This window comes from Cyanistes caeruleus, chromosome 4 (genome assembly GCF_971803275.1).
Source record: "Cyanistes caeruleus chromosome 4, bCyaCae1.hap1.1, whole genome shotgun sequence".
Classification (NCBI taxonomy): Eukaryota; Metazoa; Chordata; class Aves; order Passeriformes; family Paridae; genus Cyanistes; species Cyanistes caeruleus.
The window spans coordinates 81,734,960-81,761,313 of record NC_141704.1 but is presented as its reverse complement, the minus strand read 5'-3'; the positions used below and the strand labels follow the sequence as shown (position 1 = coordinate 81,761,313).

The 26,354-nt window shown below is 41.0% G+C and overlaps 1 protein-coding gene across 50 annotated transcripts in view; it reads right to left on the bottom strand.

The window, feature by feature from the left end:
* The window catches only part of MICAL3 (microtubule associated monooxygenase, calponin and LIM domain containing 3), a 172,032-nt gene that overhangs the window by 105,510 nt on the left and 40,168 nt on the right, over positions 1-26,354 (bottom strand). For 8 of the 50 annotated variants that reach the window (XM_086885960.1, XM_086885976.1, XM_086885983.1 and 5 more), the window contains exon 2: positions 11,524-11,639. The exons of 37 other annotated variants lie outside the window; for them this stretch is intronic. The gene's annotated coding sequence lies outside the window, so the exon portion shown is untranslated. Of the gene's footprint in view, positions 1-7,597; positions 7,864-11,523; positions 11,640-26,354 lie in introns of all 50 variants that reach the window. 5 more of the 50 variants (XM_086885977.1, XM_086885991.1, XM_086885985.1 and 2 more) reach the window with 2 other exon arrangements.

The window sequence follows — 26,354 nt, the reverse complement described above, 5'->3', positions numbered from 1 at the left end:
ACAGAACCCTAAAATGGTTTGGTTTGGAAGGAACCTTAAAAGTCACATAGTTCCAACACGCCTGCCATGGGCAGGGACACTTCCCACTAGACCAGGTTGCTCAAAGCCCCATCTAATCTGGTCTTGAGCACTTCCAGGGATGGGGCTTCTCTGTTCAGCTTCTCTGAGCAACCTGTACCAGTGACTCAGCACCCTCTGAGTGAAAAGATTCTTCCCAGTATCCAACATAAACCTGCCCTATAACAGCTTGAAGCCATTCCCCCTTGTCCTATCATTCATGTCCTTGTAAAAAGTCCCTCTCCACCTCTCTTCTGGCCCCACCAGGTACTCAAGGCCTGTCTCTCCTCTTTTGTTCTCAAGAATGTTATAACACGCTCCCACAAAACACCTCTAATGCTGAAGGAGTCATTTCAGTGTCTCTGTGTCATACAAACACAATAAAATACCTACAGTCTAAAGTCATATGCCTCATTAATCAGCACAACATTCCAAGCTGAATTATGTTCCCCCCACTTCTTGCACCCCCACTCTACCACCCAAACACTCACTTTATACCAGCGCTGATGACTGAGACTTCTGCAGAAAAAGCAACACGAGTTACATGACCTAAATTAAGACCTAAATTTGGGTCTGTTAGTCCACATTCCACTACTGATACAGCCAGATGTAAGGACAGCATAGGGATCATTTCTTACTCTTGTTTCTCCCATAGTTTTTCAGCAAGGAAGTGAAGCAGCATTGGTTTAGCACTGCTCAAAGACCCCAAAGTTAAAAATCCAACCTCCTTTCACTCTAGGAACTTATTGCCGTGTGTCTGAGGTTTGCCAAGCCAGCAGCCAAACCTGCAGAAAGCAGGTCATTTGAGCCAGCACATTCCAAGGGGTACCTCAGCATGGCAGCTGTGCCCAAATCCCATTTCACACATGCTGGGAAATCAGTTATGCCCACAGGTGAAACACCGAGGCTTCAGTCACCACGTTAGGTCACTCCCTAGAACTCTGCATTCCTGATGTAAACACCCCTTGGAATCCACGAGCAACACGTCAGAGAACATGGAAATTACAGGAGGAAAGCAAGGGCAGGCAAGGATTACTGGCCAGGTTTCCAGGGTATTTGTGTGCCTTGCTGGCTGTTCTGCAGGGCTGCAGTATCCTGCATGTTTTGTCTCGAGGCAGCTGATTGCTGACTCAGATGCTCTGTGAATTCCTTGGCTCCCGCGTTGGGCGAGAAAGACAAAGCCCGTGGAAAAACTCATGCAAGAACAGTGTTCACGTTGCTATTTACAATAATAGCAGGAGGTTGTCACTGACTCATGGCTCCAAGTACCCTCAGGACCTCCAGTACTCACCCAGGACAAAAGAAACCAATGGAAAACACAGAGATGCAGGCAGTGAATAATTCCAGGTGGTGGTTCCTTCCCCCAGTCACAAGAGACGCAGGAATATGAATATTTTATCAAATGCATACATGAGAAAGAAAGCCCAGTGCCCTACTTCTGCCAAAGCCAAGAGATAAGAGAAGATTTTGCAAATTCTACACATAATGAATTTGGTTGTACAAATTGAAGTTCTGCAGCAAGTGTTGCAAAAGCAGGGCTTATATATTCTGGGTAAATAAACTCCCATTATAGGAGTTACTGCCCCCCTCTACATTTCCATCCTCATTTTGTTCAAAGTGTTCATTCAAGCAATCATTTGAGCCCAAGGGAAAAAAAAAATTCTACAGGAATATATTTTTCAGCCATCTCTTTTTTGCCATCAGAAATTATTGAGTTAATTCCACCCACATTCACAACTTCTTCTCTCTAGCCTAAATCAGGAGTGAATAAAAGATTTGCCAAAGTAACTGCCCAGCTGCACTTCAGAATGCTGAGTTTCTCTGAGCACGATGTAAATGCTTTCTTACATTTATTTCACAGCCAGGCAAACACCACAGATGCACCCTTGACAAACGAGCCTCTGAGAAGTCAGGCATCGAGAAGAAGAGGTAATACCACATGGAATTTGAAAACCAACTGGTCCATGATCATAAAACCACTCTCCAACAACATTCTCTACGCCCTTGCCTTCCTTCCATGGCCCCTTCTGTAGCTTGTGCCTAGGCAAGACTCAGTAAAATGCCCTGGAAACTGAAATTACTGCAGTACCCAGGCAGCCAGGACACACTTGGAACTTGGCTAGCAAAAGCCTAAGCACAGATTATAGTTAAGCTTATGCTACAGACAGTGGGGACACCTATTTTTGTCTCTCTCCTCCACCCAGCCTCCAGTTTTCTTGTAGGAAACCAATTACCTTTGAGGCTCTTATTCCTTGTTGAATCTGGATGAAATTGTTCAAAAGTTATTAAGGATGAACTGAAAAGCAGATGAACAAATGGCTCAATCCCATAAGCCTCCTTTCTTTAGGAAGCCACACACACAAAAAATCTTTATTCCAACAAATGAAAAAGCTCTGTTTTAATTTCCAAGATTTAATTTCTTTTACTTCAAGCTAAAACTGAAAAAATGGATTTTTTACAATATGTTCATGACTTTCTAAGTGATCACAGGTACCAAAGAGTACAGCTTTAGGGCAGTGGAAAGAGTAGGGAACAGATGGCAAAAAGAGGACAATTTTGACAAGAAAAGCAAAAGCCAAAACTGGCAACTATTTTAGCTCCATATTATGCAGAGCAAGAAGGGGAAAGCAGGAGGACAAAGGCGTGGTTGCCATTGTTTGCAGCTTCCCTTTTACACCAGATGGAAAAGGGGCACGTCAGCACTGTCCACAGCGTGTTTTGAGATGGGATTTAGATCTGTTCCCGTTCATAATATTCGAGACTCAAGCAAATAAGCTGTCAAAAAACTGTGTTTAATACACCTGTTAAACTTGGTCTGGTCACTTCTGCCCACCACATGGGACTTTTGGGTCTCCACCTCTTTCCTGTCTACCCTCCCTCCCAAGCTAGGCCAAAAGTGGGAGAAAGAGAAACCAAATACAAACCTGACTGCAAATACAAGAACGTGTTCTTAGCACTTACACAAACGATTCATAGAATTCTCATGTCAAAAAAAATTCAAGCCAGTACTGACTTGAGAAACAGTGGTAATTATACACAAGAACATGGAAATGTACAAATACAGAAGCAGTTACAGAAAATATTTTGGTTCCCAAATTCACATCAAAGTACAGAAGAAAAAAATGTGTATGCTGCTTATTACTAACCATTTCTTCAATGCCACAACACAACTACTGAAAGCATTTGACCTACAAAATACAACCTTTTATCTATGAGAATTCAAAAAATATACTTTGCTGCTGCTGTCATGCACAACTCTTTGATCACAGCACTCCCTACACTGAATGAACACTACCAAAGAAAGAAACCAAGGTAGAGATCAATGCTTTTCCTTGGAAGAAAAAAAAAAAAGGAAATTATACCAAGGAAGAGGTAGCTGTCCCCTCAGAGGATGGTAAAGGAATAATAAGTAGGACACCTGGAGAGGTGGCATTCTCACACCACGATGTAACAGAGCAATACAGTTGAAATCCCGTATCTGAAGTGCTTTGAAGCTGTTCCTGATGTTACATTTCAACATAGAAATGCATCCTAAAGTAAGTTCCCACCCAGTTTTACAAGCTGGATTTCCCAAGAGTTCTGCAAACACTATTTAATAACCCTAGGAAATGCCTATTTAAAAAACAAAAGAAAGACTCCTAAAATTATCAGAATGATCCTTTCACAAAACTTTCCTTCTATGACTTCAAATGGGAATAAAACAAGTTGGTTGCCTTAGCACAGCAAGATATATCAGCTTTTGACACCATACAGGACATGGAGCCATTCATTTTTCCAAGCCAATGTGCTGTGTATGCCACAAGAAACACCAGTGTTTTGGAGAAAAGCTTTAGTGAACATTAGAGAACAAGAACACTGTTCTGCCCCAATTAAAAATTCTGGGCAGAACAAAGACTGGAGGATACAAACACACTTTAACAACCTCTGCAGACCACTGAGCCAAGACCATCTGAGGTCTCCAGATTCTGTCAGTGCACTGATCACCCTAAACCATTCCATGACACAGGGAAAAAACAAAGAACCTGTATTTGTATTCTGGGAAAAAAAAAAAAAAAAAGCTCATAAAAAATTCTCAAATGAAACTCACATGAACACATTTGCAAAAATTTATGTAAGTGAAAGCTTCTATCTGCCAGAACCTAGCACCAAAACACAGCCTGGAATGATCACAGAAGGGATCACAAAGGAGAAAAGAAAATCAACAGGGACAAAGAGACAGATAGAACCATATGATCTGCAAGTGACAAGAGGATAAAAGTTCCCAATCTTTATTGAGCATGTAGAATGGTTCAGAGATCTGAAAATGAAAAGGTCTAGCACCCTCTGTAGTAGGTGCTTGCTTTCTCTTATGTGCACTTGCCTCCACTTAATATGCTTCAGTTCTCCCTCATTACCTAATTAGCCAGGGAAGGGAAGAAAGCTGGTGAAGGGTCTGAAGCACAAGGTGAGGAACCCTTGATGGAGCTGGGGTTGTTTAGCCCAGAGTGGAGAAGAGAAAGCTCAGGAGTAACCTTATCACTCTCTACAACCACCTGAAAGGAGGGTGTAGCCACGTGGGGGTCAGCCTCTTCTCCCAGGGAACAAGTGACAGGACAAGACAGTCTGAAGCAGTTCTAGGAGAGCTTCAGACCTGGACATCAGGAGGAATTTCTTCAATGGAAGGGTCAGGCACTGGAACAGCATCCCCAGGGAGCTGGTGGAGTCACCGTCCCTGGAGGTGGCACTGAGTGCTGTGGTCTGACAAGGTGGTGTTGGGTCATAGGTTGGACTTAGTGATCTCAAGAGGTCTTTTCCAACTTTTTACATTTGATTCTGTAATTTGATTGCAATTAATTCTGTAATTCCCCCTTATATAGGTCAAAGATTACTTATCACCTAGAGTCACAGGATCCAAATGAGGCTGAATTTACCAAAGCCCCCTTCATTTGTATCAGTCATTAAAAGAAATATTTAGCACTTCAGAAGGAAGCTCAAAGACTGGTCACTTGTGCCAGCATTTATTTTAATCACAGCAGATAGATGCCTAGACTTTCAACTCCAGGACTCACCCCTCAATGGTTTGGTAAATCCAGACTCTCACAAAACAAATATTCCAGTTACAGACAGTAAAAAATGAACATGGGAAAGCAAGTTTTATTTGTGCTGCTTCCAACTCTCAGCTGTAATGGGTGTGGAAAAGAGGCAGGCACTTCCTGAAAGGAAGCGGTGGATGACAAGGGAGTTAGAAAACAGGATTACAAGATTCCTAATGTCACCATTTTTACACAGTCAGCTGGGTATGGCATCACAAATCCCCTGCACAGAGAGTTCAGACAGATTACAGGTTATTTACTGGATATATAACCATTTTCTGTGGAAGAAGACTGATTACAGAAAGCAGAGGAAGTTCAACATTTTGGAATCTTCTTTATACACATCTTGCAAGAATCTTTTGGCAGCCAAGAAATCTAAGTAAATAGACATTTGAATAAAAGAGCTGTAAAGATTTCTCCAACCCACAAACCACCATTTAAAGACTGCTGAACTTAAAAAAAAACAAACAACAAATCCCAAGCTTTATTCCAGGACAAGTTCAGGGAGGGTTGAGATCATGCTATAACCCATGGGTGCAACCTTAGCCTGTATAATTCCTCCAATATAAAAGATACATGCAGAATCAAAAAAACCACAAAAACCTAAAAAATCAACCCTTGAAGCCAGACCTCCAGAACTGCCACCTCCTTTCCCTTAAGAGAAGTCCAACCAGGAACAGCATCTCAAAGACTCACCTGCAGATGAGGGCAGTGGTAATTAGTCACTCTTCATCTCAGCTATTTAATGCTCAATCTGCCCATGTCCCCAGCCCATGCATGGCCAGTAAGACCTAAATTCCCCCAGGGCAGGCTGACACCCTCAAGTTTCCCTGCTGCCCAAGAAAACCCCACTGTGTGTTTATAACCACTCATGGGTGTACCCTGCTCCTGAAACTCAAACTACACCAGCCTTCCTTTCTCCTTCCAAGTTATGCACGACAATATGTGCTCTGCAGTCTGTCTGCACACCTAAAATCAGAAATGGTAACAACAACAAAACTCCATCTAGGTTAGATCAGGCTGTTTCTGAACAGGCTTCACAGCCAGGTACTGCCCTCCCACATCAGTCACTAGATCAGACCATAATATAAAATTAAGCTATTTCATTTTGTTTTGCAGAGGTGGAGAATTACACACCTCAGCAAGAGCACTGTTGACTGAGTAGAGTCTGAACAGGGCACCAAGCAGGATTTGAAAGGAACCAGAAGGAGACTACTTTCCATCATGGCTTATCATTCTGGTCAGATTCACTATGGAGCTGCACCTCACTTTCACAGTAAAACTTATTTATTAGACTCTGAAGGCACAGGGCTTGTAGATAAATGGAGAGATATTGAACACATGCAATGGACACAATGTTAAATCCAAATTTGTCACAGGAAGAAAACTCACCCACCCATTAATCCTATAACTTTTATTTCATTAATTACATCACTTGGTTGAGGTGTGTTCCACACATCCCACAAACCTCCTCTATAACCTCTCCCAGGCTGCATTCCTGTAGACATGACTTTATTTTCAGATGGATATAAAGTCTTTATCCCATCCTTTCCTCAAAATACTCTTATCATGCTTGGAGTTCTTGACAGCATGTTAAACTTCGTTTAGTATTAACCCTCAATAAATTTACTCACATAAATCTTTGCTCTTTTCAAGATTTTTGGCACTCTGGCATGCTCCACAATCCTCAGTAAGGAAAATAATTTTAAAAAGCAAAGGAAAATCCAACCCTTAGCAACTAATAAACTGTGACACCACCAAATGACAACTGATGAAATCTAGCAACTTAATGAAAGTTTGTCTCTGTTACACAATCTGCTGGGTCTAATGCTCCCCCATAATTCATTTTCCTCATAGATACAAGGAAAGCTTTTACCAGGAGACAGGAATGGATTGTAAGCAAATAACCAGTTCAACATTTTGGCTCAATCTTGACAAACAGCCAGAATAAAGAGTTTGCATTTTCTCATGCTGCAAAATACACCAGAATCTTGAAAATAAACCAAACTATAGGCAGCAAACCCAAAACTCTCAACATCAAACTTGCAGTTCAGCTCCGCATATCAGCTAATACCAATTGCACATATTATTACACAGGTTATAAACAGTAACCAGGCAGCACCTTCCCCATTTGGCTGGACATTTGACTCTCAGTAAACACTGAGCAGTTTCAATTGCCCAGATAGCACTCTCCCTGCAGCCCTGCAACCCGCAGGATGCCTCTCTCAGCAAAGACCATGCCAAGCTCAGTGCCTGGAGCAAACGAAAATCTCTTAGGAAATCAGAGGAAAGAGGTGGAGGAGGTTCTGAGATTTACTCTCCTCTCCCCGAGGCTTTGGCAAGCAGCTCCTGGAGGAAGATGGCAGGCATCACTTCCAGAGGCAGACATTACAACCCTCCTCATGTACAGCTGCACTGCTGGGGACATGAAAAGACTTGGTAAGAATTAGTCAGAGATAAAATCCAACCTCAGTGTAAGGATGCCATCAGCAAAATTTATTCCTAGTAGCAAGGACACATCTCTCTTTGCCTTTCATCCTCAAGGACTGCTCTGTCTAGTCTTTTTAATTCCATCCTCCTTTGGATAAAGGCCATTCCTCTGCAAGGATATCTGAGGGTCTGAGGCAGATAGCTGGAAGTAAAATGCTTTTAATGCAGCAAGAAGGAGCACAAGAGACTGCAGGTCACTTGTGACTTTCTCAGTGACAATACCAACAGGCTGCTGCTGCTGAATCTGGAAAAGAAAAATATTGAAATTAAGAAGTATTCTCTTCAACTTCTGCTTTCAGGTTCAGTCAGCCAGAACAGACTGACAGCAGAACAGAGCTCTCTCTGCAAACTGGGAATGACCAAGAGTGGTGGCAGCACCATAGCATGACAATAGCTGCTTTCTTGGAAATCCATACAGTGCTCCTGAAGAGCATTAACTGGATAGAACAACCTGGGGTCTTCAACACCTGAAAACTACTCTCTCTCTGGCAGTGAAGAATTTAATATCTATATATTTACTATTAGTTTATGCCTACAGAAACAAGTGCTGCAATTAAGAAAGCTAAGTTTTCTCCAATTTAAGGACTGAGAAATGTAAATTTGTTTCTAATTACACTGGGAGCTACCAGTAAAATCCATGTCTACTCTCCACTCCCCTGTCATTTCCCATACATACACCCCAGAAATTATCATGTGTTTTTCCCATGGACTTGAAAGATCTGGCTAACTGTAGAGAAAAATTTCTTATTTCCTGGAGCAAACCAGAAAACTCTTCAGTATTTGGTTTTTGAAATACTTGGGAGTGACCACAAGTAATAAGCAACATTTGCTTTTAACCTTTCATTTCTGTAACACTCCTGTTTATTTTCTAGGATAGAACAGACTATTCCAGTTGGAAGGGCCCTACAGTGATCATCTGGCCCAACTGCTTGGCTGAACAAAAGTTAAAGTGTGTTATTAAGGGCATTGCCATAAGGAAAGTTCATTTCCCTTCCCTGGCTGACACCAGTGGCTGGGCACTCACCTTTTGCAGTAATTTCTGCATTATGTTCTGTAACTATAGGGAATAACAGGGAAATGCTCATTTGAAGAGCAAAAGGCAGACAGAAGGATCTAATGCTAATAGAAATGGGCAATTTCCCACCCTTATCACACTGTAGCCAGTGAGATTATTAATGCTTTATGTCTCATCTCTGTTATCAACTCAGACATTTCTTCCTGAGCCGGTTGCTTTTATGATCAATAGCTTTCTTCTAATTTCCAGGCCAAGTTTATACCTCTCTATTCCTGTGATGATGCTGACCTATGCATTAGCTTTCCCTCCCTTCCCACACATATTTATAGGCAATTCCATACCTTCACCTTCATTATGCTAAGGTTAAATCAAGCTCTCCTGGACTAAGATAGGCTTTCTTTTCTGAGGTTTCCCAAGGGAAAAACTGCATAATGTTGGGTATGGGGTTTAGGAGTTTGAAAGGTGGGAAGATTGTGTAATCTTAAGAAGAATTATAGCTGTACAGTGTATTTGACCAGATGAGTTCTCAGAAGAGGATGGCACAATAGGGTGTACAGTACATCCCTCTCCTGCCCATTCTGGGATTGCTTTTGTCTCTTCCACCTCTACAATCCACAACCAGCATACATTTTAATGCACTCATTGATCACAGGAATCACTCTTTCTCCTTTCTTGGTTATTTCCAAGCAAAAGGCCATCAGATTGTCTCACACTATTGAATTGAATTTCACAGGTATCCTATAAGTTCTAGTTCTTTCTACAGAATACCAATGTAAAGGTAGAGTTGGTCTCATAGACAGAGAAATTCAGCCCTGATCCTTTAAGAGCAGGTACAGGAACCCTTCCCCCCAAACTAGCTTCATCCCCTTCTAAACACAATTTGGTCTTCTTTATGAAAGAAATATGGTATTTGGATACAGAAGAGATGCAATATCAATGCCATGGGCCAGGAGACTACTGGAGCTTCATGTGGAAGATTTCCACAGGCTGTGGTCAGCACTTGTGATCAGCCCTTCCAGTCTCCTCTACTTCTCAACCTACTTGTATCAATACAAAAAACTGGGTAGAACTCCTCCAGGTATGGCAGAAAAACATGTTGGCTTTTGTCCTGCAACTCACTATTTGAAACCAGGGAAATGGAGTTCTAGAGCACTCTCCAACAAGAAAAGCCCAAGGCAATTACTCAGTTTATCAAGAGAATACAGTTTTCTGAGACTGAAAAGAAACAGGTGGTTACATGCTAGGATTTGCCTCCAAACTAGTCCAGTGCTTTGATATTCCTGTATAGATGCAGACATGACAATATGTGCACGGTTGATGTGCCAAGCCAGAATCACACGCTCCTAACCATGACTGCAAACATGTATGCAAAAAAACCAGCTTTATTGAAGGTTCACTGAAGGCTGTGTAAAATTATCGGGTTCAAGGCCTTTAGCTGCATGAAGTTGAATTTCTGTGAAAGCAGCTGATACTGTAGCCATTTCTATAACCCTCTGTCCTCTCACAAGTGTTGTGTGGGGTGGGAAGAAACTTGAATGAGGTGACCCTGTCATTTGAAACTCCCTTTCCTTGACAGGATGGATGAAATTTTGCTTCTTCCTCTGTTTCAAAGAATTACAGCCTTGAAAGCTGAAGGTGGCACGAGACTTGTATGATTTTGCCTGTGTGCACAGAGCTGCCAGAAACAGTGTTGGTAACAGTTGTTTGGAAAGGCTGTTCACATAATTTCAAGAAAATTCTGCTTTTGGAAGAACAGCTAAATAAAAGCTGCTGGTACGCTCCTGTGTGTTGTTTACTTTGGAAAATGAAATTTGAATGTTGTTTTCCCTCAAAAGCAAAGCTATGCTATGCAAAGAAATACTTCAGGCAATTTATGCATCATCTGTATCCCCACAGCTAATAAAGGAATGTAAGATGACTACAAGCTATGCGGGTATAATCACTTCTCTAAATTACATAAGAGAATTTAAGAGATAAGTACTGTTCCAAGTGCTCCAAGCATATATTATATGTTGCCCAGGAGTCCATTATCCCAAAAGAAGAAAAATTATTTTGTGTCTTTGAATTGCTTTTAGAAATATCTAAAATACCCCGACAGTGTGGTTGATGCAGCATTGCTCTAATCTGATGTTGAATGAGCTTGGTTTTCCCTTTTCCACATATGCTATGGAACAGTGACTTCACTTTCATTAGTTCCCTGGCTAACTCCTTAGATCTGCCAGTAATACAGCCATTAAGCAGATCAGCAGGGTCTCACATTTAACACAAAGATCAGTATTTAGACATGTCTGTGACTTCAGTCCAAGGTTGCTGGCACATTTAGAAGCAGCCTTAGCTTGAGATGCAGTGGTATCTTAGAGAAACAGAACAAAGCAGCAAGTTTACAGTATCCAGCTGTAATGAAATGTAAAACTCTGTCCTTGACAAGAACAATACAGCATTGTTCACTGGACACAAGAGGTGCTCCTTTCTGGAGCTTTGACTACTACCTGTGTCAGTACTTCCATGTGCCCCTACACCCTCCCACTTGCTGGTTTTGGAGAAAACAGCCTGCCAGGGTACTTCATGGAGGGTCTAGAGCTCATCTCACTGTAGGCTGTGGGGAGTAACCCTGAGGTTACTCAACATTTTGGTATCTCAGTAACTCATAGGACACACTGGAGAGAACATCTGTGGTACCCACACACCCTCTCCGTGGACTCACCCAGCATTTACTGACTCTGTGTGTCCAGATCTAGCATCAGACTCCCACATTCCTGCACTCCAGAGGACAAGGCAGTTCACTTCCAGCACAGAGCTATTTATTACTTATACCACATGCCACATTAACATGAGCTTATGTAACAGAGCAAGGTAACATCTAATGAAAATGGCCAACAAAACAGGTACCTTGCTATTAAAGGCTGCTTTCCCTGGAAGAATTTGAAGCCACATAGGGAATGTGTGGGAGAAGCTGACAACACTGCAAAGCAACCTGCAGCAAGGCAGGTGTGGATGCAAAACACCTGCAAACAAACACAATCCATTACTAAAGGTGAGTTTGACTTTCACTTACAACTGAACATCACACACAGTCTGTGCCCACATCTATTTCAATCCTACCTTGGGTCAGCCTGGCAAGTGGTGGGTGTGATGTCCACAAATGACCACCTGAAGTGACCAAGAGCAGCTTTCACTCTCTCTGACTGGAATGACCAGGCTGGGAGGCTCATTCTCTCAGCAGCCTTTTTCTACAGACAGAATGAAGCACAGAGAAGCTTCTAGCACACTCCTCTCCTGGCTTTCTCCACTGAACACAAATAGTTACAACCCATTCATTGAAAAACAGCCCATGTGCCTGCAGAGAAAAACTAGTCTGTCCCAGCTAGGCTACACTCAAAAACTGCAGTCAGTACTAAGGTGACCCAGACAGGATTAAGCTGGAGGCCTGCCACACCATTAGCTTTCATCAGATCAGTATTTGGCTGCAGAAAAAGACAGAACATTTCTGGGGGAAAGGCATCCGTGTTTCCTTTTCTCTTCTTAGCTAAGAAATTTGATTTGGCTGTTGATTAAGAAAGTACACCAATCCATATTGTTTAAAACTCTTGCTTGAGGAATAGGTCAAGATAAGAAATTGAAAGTCACAGAACCACAGAATAATTAAGGTAGGAAAAGACCTCTGGAGACTGCTTAGGTTGATGCCACCGCTCAAAGCAGAGTCAGCTAAAACAGGTTATTCAGGACTGTGCCCAGTAGGGTTTTGAGTATCTCCAAGGATGGAGTCACAAGGGATGCTTTAAGCCTAACATAATATCTCTTGCAACAGACAGACCTGCATATTTAACCTCCAGGCAGATTAATTTTTATGTAACCAAGCAATACAAGAGAGGATAGATACTCAAGTCCCAGCACACATCACCCTAAAAGGTAAAGTCAAGGGTGCCAAAAGCAGCAAGTCACTTTTTCCCCTATATTCATGAAACTCATATGGTCCTCAGATTTCCTCCTAACTCTGAAACAAACTCAATTGTTTATTCCCAGGTCTAAATGGAACATTAAACAAAAGAAAGCTTAACCCATGAAGACAACACATGAAGCTTCTCTAGCAGATCATATTGAAGCTCTGAATCCCATTTTACTTCTTAAACAAAAGCAACGCCTAGTACAAGGCTTTAACTAAACTGCCTCTTCTCTCCTTGAAAACAGTTCTTACTGTCAAGTTCGGTGACATCTGAATTTGCAGTAAACAAGCACTGGCAGAATCATAAATAACACTTAAGAGAACCTCAAGGAGTGACTGAGTGTCATGTTGGTCCAGATGCTGACCCAGAACACGTGAGTGTCTTACAAGCTGCAATATAAGAGGTACCTAATGACATCAAAAAGGATATTCACATCTAACAACAAAAAAAATTAGAATCAAAAAAAATCCATGTTATGTTTTCCAAAGGCAGAATGTAATTCCTGGCAATGGGGCAACAAGGAATAACTATGCAGCTGGCAACTGAACCACAAGGTTTTAAATAGATAGTTCAAAGCCAAAGATTACTCTCTTATCCTATGCTGGGGGTGTTACAAGGCTGTGAGGAAAGATACATCATATGTGCAGACTAAAATGTATCACTTCACTTTTAAATTATCTACCTCTGCCTGTACAAAGCCACTTTTTGGATGACTTGCAATGTGTCAATATGATTTAAAACAGTAGCTGTCTGTAGAACCCAAGGACCCCTGATTCAGTTTTGGTGTAATCAGGAGGCTTCAGTTCTTGCAGGGTTACCATTTTAATTTTGACATATAAAGAACTCACTCAATAATTTAGGTTCACCTCTGGGATGAGAAACTGTTTCTAGTCTCAGTTCATGGTGGCTACTTAGAAGTACTCAGGTAAAAAGTGATTTTGCTAGGAAAGAAAAGGTCACTCATGGGGGAAAGACAAGTTAAAGAAACCAGCAGAGCAGGTTGACCCTACAAAGATTTTCAACAAGCCAGGAGGTCAGTCCTCTTACACCCAGGGTCCTTCTTTCCTCATCCCCTAATAGGAGGGTCTGGAGACAGGATTTGAGAAGATTACCGGGTCAAAGCTGGAAGTGCAGCCCCGCCAGCAGTCTAAAAGTGAAGTTAATCACCTCAGCACTCACAAAGGGCCAAGGGCTAGGAGAGATTGAGCCAAACTGCTTTCAGCAACTGGCCTGAAACCCATCATGAGCCACGTAAATACCCAGTCTGATCCTGAGCAATGCTTACTTGAGGTAACAGATGCTGTGTGATACACAACATACTTCTTCACACTGTTCCACACACAACGTTTCAGCAGGTCTCACTGGAACTCTGAAGTTCTCCAGCCAAAGGTTTGTACTAGAAAGAACTTTTGTTAAAAGAAAATAAGCAATGATTTGTGTGTGTTTATTTAGAAAATAACTAACTCCACTCAAATCCTCTGGCAAACAGGGAAAGCAGCACTAAGTCTGTCCCAGGAAAAAAAAAAGTCTATTCTCAGTCTAGACTTAGAAAAGGCTTTGTTTAGACATGGATACCACAAGCACTGAAATTGTGAAAACTTTTCTGGTGTCCTCAGTGCACAGGATCAGTGTCTCTCCTCTCACAGCACACAGCCCAGGTAGGGGTCCAAGCCTAAATTCAGTTAGCACATTACCATAGCCTGTCATGGTGCACACCTGCTCAAAAACTTTGGAATTTATGCTGAAACTTGAAAGAAAATATCCCAGCCAACAATTTTAAGCTAAAACTTGAATCAAGTCTCTAGCCTAAAGAGGTCAGCTAGCAATTGCAGAATTCACTGAGTTTCTTCTGCATTTCATATATCTATATATACATACCCTCATCCTTCCCCTTGTAGAAAAAGGAAAGTCAGGGATTCTATTTTTAAAACAAGCTTGTTTTCATTTAGAGAGAAATCTGCACATGTGCAGTTTCAATATCAATTATTCCAGATTTTATGGGCAGTTTTGTCTTTAGTGACCTGGTTCCTCAAAAAGTAAATCAAAAGCACATCCCAAGGAGACACATTAAGGTTCTGCAAATTGCTACAATCCTTCAAAGTCCATTTCAAAAACAAACCCTTAACTATGGCTATAAGATTTTGGAAGGAATAGGAGTGCCTAATTTTAAAAAATGCTATCGCTTACCATTGTAAAGTTTATTTAAATTAATTATTTCAATGTATCCTTGAGCTTTCCAGTTCACTACTTATAGAAAGAAAAAGGAGTGTAGGTTTCCTTAGACTTAAAAGACCAAAAATTCATTTTAAAATTAATTTTTAATTAAAAACACTAAAAAATTATTCCATATCTTGGTATCACCAGTAATACTTTACAGATCATTATTTATGAAATTTTGAGATAAGGCAACCAAAAGTGGTTTTATTCTTTTAAGGTTTGAATCTACCACAAACAATGAGCAGGAAAATCCACAGTTGGCATTTTTCTATTTTTTTCCTCCCTGTTGTTTTTATATCCTTCAGTAAAGAGGAAACCCTACTAGAAAGAAGAGCTATTCCCTGCAGTACCACTTCTCCATTCCAAATTGCCAAGAACAGTACAGGGAATAGTTTCTAGCATGGGAACAGAGAAATCGTCTTCTGAAAGTTTAAGGACACTCTTCTCAGACTATTTTGGTCAGCAATAATTGCACTGGAATGGCACTGGAGATTCCAAAGGGAAAGCTGTTATCCATCACCAGCAAGTCAGCTACACTCAACTCTGTAAATATATCTCAGAAGAATCAAGTGTTAGACTTTTCCTACATTTACAGTGGTGCAAGAACAGAATAAGGAATACAGTCTATTTAGCTTTTATTTTTGTCTTGATAGGTTTCCATCCTAAATTTCAAAATTTATTCCTATCACTGAAGTGTGTATTTCTTCAAACTGAGCACTTCTAAATGCACTCTCAGTCAAAAACAAGCAAGAGAAAATTCAGTACCTATGTCCAAAGAAGAAGTGCTGACATTTCCACCTTGAGAAAGGCCAACAACAAGCTTGTTCATCAAAACCAGTTCCTGAATTTTACAACTTTCTCTTCCAGTCCTGTGGTTTCACTGGGTTTATTAAATCCTATCAGCTGGTGTTATTAAGTACTTGATGATAATGCAGAAAGAAACAGCACTTTTGTGGTCGGAAATGTAGCCACACAACCTTCCTCTTAATGCATAACTGGAGGCTGTAACAGCAGATGCAACCAGGATCTCCTGGTTACATATAGATCTGTGCTTTGCTTAAATCTATTTATCTAGGATATCTATTTTGTTTCCTTTCCCCCTGATTTTGGAAATGAGTTTCAACTGAAGACCATGCTGGAAACTCTCCTGGCCTAACCAAACACAAGCAAACTCTTCAGTCCTATCAGAGATTTGACCTGACTCTCCACATGGCACAGCTATCACAAGAGAAGTGGAAGAGGAAAACAAACACAAGGTTTGTGATGAGATGAGATCCATCCCTTAGGCAATTGTGGGATCTTCAGCTGTTTCATGCAAATCATGATGATATCCATATCTTTATATCTTAGGGCAGAGGCTGTAAGAAATATAACAATCTCACTTAGTTTTTAAAGTCAGCAAAAGTTGAAAAAAAAAATTTAAAAATCAGCAAGGTCTTAGCAGAAGAAAATATTTATGTCAGTATTTTTAAAAAATATGCAGTTTCAATCACCTCAGTATGACACATCTGGGAAAACAAGTTCCTTTTTTTGTTTTACTTTTTTTTTAAAAGTTGCATTACCTCTAAGTTTAACTAGAAATGGCATGTGCAAAGCCAAGAAGCCAGCCTGCTTAACAGCCAAATAAAGAATAAAATTATTTGTCTGGATCTACCCTTCTGCATGCTTTAAGGACACAAATCTTTAAAACTGCATATTTCATCTTGCCTGTCCCTTTAGGAAAGGCTCCAATTCCTCTTTTAACATCCCCATATTTAACTTCCATTTTTAAAAACCTGTAGATTTATCACTGACTTTTTCTTACACTCATAGCAGCTGTACACTAAGCAGAATTTTGTTACAGGATTTTAATTGCACTTTTTAGGGCTACAGCTAATTAGCTTTCAAAAATACTTCTGGAGAAACATCAATCAGAGCAGTCCAAAAAGCTTCCATCAGAAACTGTGACAAAGCAGTACAGAAAAAAGCTCATGCCCACATCAGGGCTGTTGTGGAACAGAGTACAACTCAATGTTTGCTCTATTATCAACTTGGCACACTCAAGGGAAGTTGTGGAAGTCTGTTGTTCAAGTCATTTAAAATTAGACTGCTTAAAAAAATAGCAGGAGAAATAAGTCTTAGCTGTCTAGATTATGTTTCCTATAATTTTGCAGGAAAATTCTACAAATATCCACAGATTTATTTTTGTGCAAGGGTAATAAGCTCGTGGGATGTAAATCACCACAAGGCTTGATGCTTAAGGACAGAACATTTCAAGTGCAGTATTTTTCCCACTCTCCATGAGTGTTCTCAGAGCTCTTGGTCAGGTGCCTGACAAGATATATTTGTCTCAGAGTTCACAGGGCAGCACCTGAGACTTCTCAAGTGTCCCATGATATTTCCCCTCAAGCCCCCTTCCACACAGCTACAGAACAAGACAAAAGACAATCTCCATCATCTTTCCTCTGGAATCCTGACATGGGGAACATAAAATATCTGTGCCAAGTGAGTGGCATGTTTCCTTGCACAAATTTCAGATGGAGTGGCAGAGGCAAGCACAGGGGGAAAAAAATATACAAACAAGACATAATTACAGCACATCTGCAGTGGCAAACAAAACACTGGGTGCATTGTAACTTGGAAAAGAAAAAAAAAGAACCTTTAGGCTCTGACACCTGCTCTCTTTTAGGGGTGACCATCTAATTATCTAATAATTCAGAGCAACATTTCACAAGCTTTCATATTTTATTTACACTAGAGAGTTTCTCTCAATGAAATAAAAAGTTGTAAGCTACCAATATGGCTCTGAATCAAAAATATGGTCAAAAAACTAATTTAATTCAGCTTGAAAACCTATGTGACTTACCATCTTCAGCTAGCAAGCTGCAGAAAGAGCAGAGCTCCAGAGCATGCCTATTCTCCTGGACTAGGTTTTGTTCAGGAGAATGTAAACCATCTGTGAAGTTCTGTCCTTCACGGGGTGAAGTTGTACCATGAAGCAGCTAAAGATATCACAATTATTATATGTTTGCAAGAAAGCAGTTAATTAGGCCTTGCCTAAGCAGGCAGAAAGCAACCACAGCTTAAACAACCACCATTCTACAATGATTCTTCATCTTTCTTTCCAGAGCCAAAATAGTTCTCCAGAATTTCTAAAATGTTATGACTCAAGTAGACAACCCAGCTTAGATCTTATTTTTTTCAACTCAGCAGAGATTTTCACGTGGCATCTTTAAATCTGAGTTATACAGGTAACAAGTGTACCCAAAGATCCAGAAGGGAGATGTTGCAGAAGAAAAAGGAAGGCAAGTTTAGTTGGAAACAATCCTACAGCCACAAAAGCACATACTGTCCTCACTATAAAATCTATTTACTCTTCAAAGCAGCAAGATGAAAGATTACTGAAGAAGTGCTGGACAAGATAAAGCAAGAATTAATCTCAATTAGTGCCATTCAGTTTGTGTTCAAAGTCTTTAATCTCCACTTTTTAACTCCCACTTCTTGCCAGCTCACCACTATTTTAAAGGAGAGCTACGGCACGCTCTACAAAACCTTCATTATGAGGTTTGTTTGCAAAATCAGTCCCTTTCCAAGCAATTCCCAAATTCTCAGCTGAGGCTGCTGCCACTTACGTGGTGCAGCAAAGCAAGCTGCTCCTGCATTTTTGCTGCCTTACTTCACTGTTCCTCTTGAACAAGAGCACATATCCTGCTGGCTTAACCTCCTGCCTTTCAATTCTGCACTCCAGGGAAATCGATGAATTCCAATTATGCACACTTACGTCACCACCTACCATCCAGGCAGGACAGACAGAGTTCAGCTCATCCATTAAACTATGCTCTCTTTGGCAGCCAGGGAAAGAGGTGCAGGTGCAAAGCAGGAATCCCATCTGTGTTTTGAAGGGCAAGGGTAAATCAGGTACAACAGTGGGCAAATGGAATAGCAGCGAGGCACGAGACTGAGCTGAAATTCTTAGAGCACATACAGACACTTGTGCCAAAACTGAAGTTTTTGTGTCCCCATCACATGTACAGAGGGTGGTGGGCAGACAGAACCCTGGTGATGTGGCAGCTGGTTTCTCTTCTCTTTCTAAAGTAGATGATTTCATATCTGAGTATATGTTGATTTCAGTCAGAAAAAATATCCGTAACTGTCAGACTTTTTCATAAAAGCATTTCTGACCACAATGTGGCAAGATGGGGCTAAAAAGGGAGAAGCCAAAGAAGCACTTTTGTTTGAGAGCTATTTTAAGTACACATCTCCAGGCAGAACAGCTTTTAGCATTGCTGTGCTCACTAAGAAGCTTCAGGGTCAGTTACTTTCATTTGTTGTTTCTTCCCTAAGGAATAACTAGGTTTTGCATGAATAGCATTGTCTATCTTGGCTTAGACCACGTATGTGGGGGAAGGTGAAAAAAAACATGAGAGGCCTGGAAAAGACAAAAAGAAAATTGCAGTGCAAACACTGTTTACAAATGCTGCACCACACCAAGACAATTTCCTCAGCTGCTGAGGCAAACCATTACTTTAAATCCCAAGCAATGGTTACAGAAGAGGAAAAAAGCCTGGTACCATCTCATCCTTCACACCAAGGGTAGGTGGAAGGGCAGGGATGTTCCATGCAAAGCTTCCAAGAGGACAAACTTTAGTTTTACCCAGGAATTAAGCACTTGGCTGTGGACTCCAGTAAAGGAAAGTCAGACTCAATTTTTCCACAGCAGAACAGCAGATCTCTGATGAACGACATCCACAAGTAAGAGCTAGACAAGACACTGAAAAAGCCACTATAACAAAAAAAAGTGGTAATTTTGCACACAAAAAAAGGTGACAGAGTCAAAAGGAGCTCAAGGACTGCCTCTTCTGACCATGAAAGCACAGCTTTGCTGGGGCCTGGCCTATGTGTTACCATCACTGGTTTCTATTTTTATCTGGACAGTGAAAATGTAGATGATGTAGAAGCTTCTCACCACTTTACTGACTATTTTTTTATTTGAAGTTCATGAAGGAATGTATAAACAGCCCATTTATCAGCTGCACAAGCACAAGTGCTCAATGCCTGTTACTCCCTCCTGTATGCCTACTTCATTTCTTTAGATTATCATTGACACCTGTTTATTTCTTTGACTCAAAGCTTATTTGTAAGTACCATTTATGTGTTTTTTTTTTCAGAAACCCATGCCCTAAGAGCCTGACAGATTGCCAGCCCCACTTCATTAAAAAACGTCCTGTGGCAACAGCTTTCTTCCACTGCTGACCAAGGCTGTGTTTGAACTGATGACCCCAAACTGAAGCACTTCACATGGCAACTGTGGGCTATGCCAAGTCAGCCTGTAGCCCCTGAATATGGGGAATTCTTGACATGGAACTTCTTTAACTGTGGCATCTGTTATTCACCCAGAAAAGCAGAAGAGTTAGCAAATACGCTTTTACAGTCATTTTTAAGCCTCTAGAAATTGTTCTCCTTTCTTCATCTTGACACGCCTTTCCTCTTCTCAAACACTCAGAATTTGCTATTACGCCAGCACATTTTAGAATACATTCTTTAATCCCTTTGCTGATTGACAACTTGACTTAAGATTTTATCTTCACCCTTTTAGGATTACTTACATGGTCAAACTCTGCTCTTCAAATAGCTCGTAAAGTGAGGATTGAACAATAAGGGGCAGGAGAAATGAGTTTAGCATCAGACAGAAAAATTCTGGCTCCTAGGGTTGGGAAAGAATTGGAAAAGACAAGATTTCTTACCATTATACTGCAGATCACCTGCCAGATAGTAACAAAAACCCCCCACAAAACAACAGAAGATCCCCCAACAACTAAAAAGACTACAAAACAAAAAAAAACAACCACTTTTAGATCCAGTTACCACCCTGAAATGCAAAGGAACAGGCAACACCACAGAGCTGATAGCCTCCACCCTTGCTACAGCAACAGAGCCTGCCAACCAGCTATTTATCAAGAATCCACAGCCACATGAGCTGGAAAACACTCCTCTCTTCAGACTCTTGACAACTGTCCCAGGTCAGGTTAATACCAAAACCCAGTTTGGTACATGCAGAACCTGTGACAGGCTTCACAACACTGAGAATGTGACTAAAAAAGTGCTGCTTCAACACCTCGTCAACTTAATACTTCTGCTACGTCTAATATTAGAATATTGTAAGTCCATTAGCCTTTAAACAGTTTTTCCATGGCAATTTCTCTGAATTCTCTCTCACAGTCTTCAAGCACTGGGGCACACAGCTGCCTCACTATTTTCTGAGGATGGCACAGGGAGAAAGACTAAGCACAATTAATAAAAACCAAACCACACCCCCAAAATACAAAAGGTTCTGCCAGCATAACACTGAAGAGCACAGAAGTGTCAGAGTGTGCACTCTGCTGCTCTCCTGGCTCAGGTTTTTGCCAAAATATCTGGTCACATGCTGATGGGAAAGTCAGTCCCTTCCTTGGGAATACCAAGCTCAACAGGACCTGCATCCATGACAGGGTCCCCAGAAGTTGCCACAAATCTACCTCAGGTGCAGAGATGGCAAGCTTTGGGTGTTACTAAGAGAAGAAGCTACAATTGCCTTCATTCTCCTCTGTTAAAGCTCTTAAGATGAATCACCTTTTAAACCTCGGTTAAAAAGAGGCCTCTCCAAGCAGCGTTCACACACGGATCTGCTCCTTCCAAAGCTGCTGTGCTACAAACCTTGAATTCCTCCTCTCCACAGCTGATGTGCTCACAACCTTGAGAGAACAAAACAAAATAAGGGAAACACACAAGTCTTTCAAGTCTGATTTCTGAAGCTATTTAGACACTGAGAACAAAACTGTTTGATCAGCAACAAGCAGACAGGGATGGCTTTGGTCCTGAGAAGGCTCTGAAGGGAGAAAGAAAACACAGCACAAAGATTTGTTTCACTACTGCTGCTCAAGGACCTAAAGATAACTAACACATGAGTATGTCTCAATTTGTGGTACCTTACATGCTCTCTTGACCAGTTCTTGACCCAGAAAAAAATGCCCTAAAGGGACAGAGAGGAAACTCCATGAATATTTATGGTCTTTAAGAACAATAATGTGTGTATGGAAATATGTAATATATAAACAGCTTACTAAGGGTCAGATTTTGAGTGTTCCATTGTCCAGCCAAAATTTTGTGTTTATAAACTATTGCATGAATCAATCTTTTTAAAAACCTGTCAGTCTCCTGCTGAAAACAAGCAAAGTATTAGTCCTTGAAATCTCACACAAGCAGTAATTATTTTTAGACTAAAGGATACTAAGTGAAGGTTATGAGGCGAGCAATGTCATTTGCAAATAAGCTCTCTGAAGCAGGAAACATCTGAATTTGGGCCTGCTGCTGTTCAAAACAAGTTATCTAGCATTTCTAGCCAATGGCACATTTTACATACACAGAGGTGCTGGTTTCCAGACACAAAACACAACTGCCACCCTCGAGCACTTGTGATGGCATTGAGCCTCCAAAGTACAGGACAATGACAGAACTGACCCTCCTGCCCAATCTGAAGTTCAGAATCACCTGAATACTTTGAACAGAGAAAGGGAAAGGAGGTTGCATCCAAAGCAAGAGGAAGCAAAAGGAGGAATGGCTTATTTTTAACACCAGACAGGTACAGCCATGATTTCAATTCATGCAATGCAACCACTGAGATTCACATGAGCTCAAACACAGCCCTCAGCACAGACCAGTGGGGCAGGAGGAATAAAATGGTTCCAGTGGACATTTCTATTCCTATTCCATCAAACAGAGCACCAGGTGACCAGTGCCCTGCTTCCCATCACTACTGGTGCAAATTCAGAGCAGTCAGTGTATATAAGGATGATGAGTGGCCCTGCTGTATTATGGACAATCTGAGATTCAAGGAATAAATGTTGTTCTTTTCCAGCCTCCAAATGAGATTTCAGAGGAGGAAAAAAGACTGGCCTGCATACTCCACATTTTTGCACCAGCAAGGAAGAACAGGTTAGTACAAGAGCCTTTGGAAAATACCTTGTCAGAAGCTTCCCTGTACAGGTCATATTTCTGGGATTGCTCTCTTATCCTGGACAAAAGCTATTCCAGATAGCTATGGCCATTTCACCTAAACAATTTTTGGGAGTCAAGGGGAAACCCATAAATATCAGAAGTACTTTTTATGAGTAGATGGATTTCCACCACCATCACCTCCCATGTATATTTATTTTTCAGATTATGAAACACAACTGCTTTTGAATACGACATACCCAAAGGCTCGTGTTTATTTCAAGTTCCAGACTTTTTTACTATTGTTACTGCTCCCCATATATACTCCTTACTCTGTTTAGAGGACTAAACACCAAATGCAGCATCATTTATAGGACTCAAGATCTTGCCAGATCAGTGTTCTTCATGCTTTATCACACGCTGTCTCTCACATAAGCTTTTACACATGTTATAACCAGCTGCAGTACTTTTTTAAACAATTGTTATTTAAGAAAAAAAACATACTATTTGGTGGTGTGTCTCAAGGATGGCGTAACATCAGCAGCTGTTGTTCAGCTGAGACAAACCCAATTCTTCTAGAGCCAAGGTCAGTACATGGGCACCACCAAACTCCTGCAAGGAGGAGCTAAGCTGAAAGGCAACAGCTCTACCATATGATTTTAAGACACAGTTTCATTTTTTTCCCCATCAATCATGAGTATTTACATTTATGGCTTAGCATTTTCTTCTGTATGGTATCTCCACATCGTACTAGACAAGTTCTAGACTAAATACATTAAGAACTGGAACCAGACTTTTAAGTCTTACATATACTCTTAAACAACCAAAAGAATAATTGATTTTAGACTATTACTCTCCAGTCTAGAACAGTCTGAAACCATGACCAAATTTCTGAACCACAAAGTTAACACACTTAGCTAGAAAAGATTTTCATTTGTAATCAATTTTTTCAACAGGAGACTGGTCATGACTTACAAGTCTTTGTACTGGTTGTGACTATCCAAGCTCGGCAAGATGGAAAAAATGTTAGAAAAATCAGAATCCTGGAATGGTTTGGGTTGGAAGGGACATTAAAGATTATCCAGTTCCAATCCCCCATCATAGGCAGAGACATTTTTCACTAGACCAGGTTGCTCCACGTCCCACCCAACCTGTCCTTAAACACTTCCAGGGATGGGGTAGCCACAGCTTCTCTGGGCAATCTCTGCCAGTGACTCACCACCCTCACAGTAAAGGTGTTTTTCTTAATATCTAAATACACAGAAGAGGAAAAGATCTACTGTCACTCACCTACACCAGCCTGAGCCCAATTCCAGTGGGGAAGGAAAGAGCACCAGTGACCAGCAGATTTATCCAGGTTGTTCTCCTGGCCTATCTTTTCAGGTGATGTTATAAACAGCACAGATTCCCTCCCCAGCTCTTCCTGGGGGATGGAACTAGATGATTTTTAAGCTTACTTCCAACCCGAAAGCATTCTGTGATTTTATGAATTTCCAAACATTTCCCTCAATTAAGAAGTACCACAAGTACTGAGAAAGCACTCAGTGAGCTTTTAGCAAACCTGTTGCTCTTTTACACAATAACCTCACTGTGAACTTGGAAGAGTCCTTATGGAAATGTTCCTGAATCCAGAAGGAAGGCTTTATAATAAGCTCTAAGTAAACATATGACTTGAGATGCTTTTATAAGAGGCTACTTCACTTGATCAAGTGATAGAAATATCACTGATAAAACCTAGAAGGAAGAAGGCCCAGCTTATTTAAACAGCACAAGTGGCAGTATAGCCTTTCCCATATTCCTACTGCTTTAAGACGAGGGGAATTGAGGGAGGCAGTAACTCCAACTCTTCCTGAACTTAAGCACAGAAAGATAATCTCCCTTCAGGGCCACAAACCAACTACTCACAGCCTCCAAAGAACTCTTAGCTAAAGAGCCAGCCAGAGAAGTGACCAGAAGTTGCCTGGGCAATGGATAGACAAGCAATTAGCAAATTTGCTTCATTAGTGTATCACTTTGGTAGTAGCAGGAAGGTTCTAGAGCCAATTCCAAGGGGACGCTTCAACTTGTATCCTGTAAATCTCCATCAATATATTTGTATAACTGTGGATTATCAGGCTCTTAGATAAGAAAATACCTTCACTTAACAGTGAATATCTACTGCCAATATTTGAGACCTGAGTGCTTCTGTTGTGCACCTGCTAAATTCATTTGTGAAGTCTGATCAAGGAGGACCAACCTCAAAGAGAACCATCTCCAGGTTTACTGTCAAAGTGAGCAAAGCCAAGGCAGAGTCTCTGAGCACAGTGCAGAACTGTAAGAGTTTAGTCCTAACTCTCACACAAACAAAATTGTTCTTCAAAAGCAACTTTCAGAGCTTTCACTGTAGGTCTCCATGTCTATCCCACATCATCTCTCCTTTGAAAAGTCAACAACTTATTCCAGCTAATGGAAACTTATCAGTAAAATATTTTGTTTCACATAAAGCCACAGCAATTAAGGGTTGCTGAAGCAAAGTACAAGCCTTTGACCTGTGAATGAATATTATCTTAAGATTCAAATGGGGACCACTAGCACCAGTGCTGGAAAAATTAAGGGAGACAGAATATCAGCAGAGAAAGAGAGGTAGGAGTTAAAAGCAAGATCTTAAAGCCCCCTCTCTATCCTCAACCCTGTAGCCCCTGTGATCAGGTTTATTTTCCAATAAAGTGATTTGTCCAGAGTCACAGGTGTTCAATGATTCAAGCTTCTCATCATATGGTTGACTTTAACTTCAAGATTATTCTTGGGTCTACCAATTTAATCCTTAAAAATTATAAATCATGAACAAAAAGAAAAAAAAACAAAACCTTAACACCAAACCCTTTATTTACCAAGTTACACCCACATCACATTGGTAGAGCTACTAAATGACATAACAGATGGCTGCATGATACATTTAAAAGCTGGTACCTTGGTTTTATGGCACTTTAATACTTCTATAATAACCAAAGTTTTTTAGTCAGTTCTTCAAAAATGCACATCTCCCCTCTACCCATTTGTTTTGAGGCCCTATAAAGGTCTATCAGATGAGCTCTTCTCAGAAAACCTTGTAATATCTGCACATGTAAATCCCACCGAGCCTTACACTAGTTTGAGTCCTGTTTTCCTCAAGCCCTACCAGAAGCATGCTCTGCCACAGAAAGCCAGCTGTTCCTGCTGAGACTTCCTAAATTCTAGAAAGGCTTCCTCAAGAGACTGGGAGCATACCTAGGAGTGCAGAGCATTACATCCTCACATTTTAGGATGATGCCAATATTCTTGATCAGTGTAAAGGACAGCTTCCACTCATACAGATATCTACACTGCCAGAAAAACAAAGTCATAAGCGAGGGCACTTGCCACAAATCCCAAACTAAAGAACATCCTCAGCCAAGTTTTCCCATCTGTCTCAGTCTATGCCATCAACCTTCCTTCCTTATTCCTACAGATGCTGTTGCAGGCCTTCAAACAAGCAGCATAAATTCACTTTCTGGTTAAATTTCCAGTTGAATGCCGCCCTCCTGAAGGGGAGGACGCACAAACACAAACACGTTCTGTGCGTACACGGCTCTCCCCAGCCAGTCTGCACGC